General features: G+C 43.3%; 1 pseudogene; it reads left to right on the forward strand.

Annotated features, from left to right (window-relative positions):
• LOC126927434 (large subunit ribosomal RNA) overlaps positions 1-102 on the forward strand; it is a 2,928-nt pseudogene extending 2,826 nt beyond the window's left edge.
• Positions 103-365: the final 263 nt, after the last annotated feature.

Consider the following 365-nt stretch of genomic DNA (forward strand, 5'->3'; position numbering starts at 1 on the left):
CGTCATCTAATTAGTGACGCGCATGAATGGATTAACGAGATTCCCTCTGTCCCTATCTACTAGTTTCCAAGATGGCGGCAAGTGGGACGGACGCGTGCACGTCGCTCCGCAGTCTATAAACGAAAAAACCGGGCAAATTAAAAAGTTCGGGCGTAAAAATTAATTTAAAGCAAAGTGGGAGTGCCGAGGAAAACGTGTAGTTAAAAAGAATCGTGGAGATCGCCGAATTTAGAGCGAAAAAAGCTAATGTAAATCGCCACGTGCGAAAAGTGAGGTTAGCTGACGCGACGGATAGGAAAAACCGAAAAATCAAAGATCTCGGGAGCGAAAAATAATTCAATAGGCAGAGTTAGTGCTTAAAATAA

This window comes from Bombus affinis, unplaced genomic scaffold (genome assembly GCF_024516045.1).
Source record: "Bombus affinis isolate iyBomAffi1 unplaced genomic scaffold, iyBomAffi1.2 ctg00000110.1, whole genome shotgun sequence".
NCBI classification, from domain to species: domain Eukaryota; kingdom Metazoa; phylum Arthropoda; class Insecta; order Hymenoptera; family Apidae; genus Bombus; species Bombus affinis.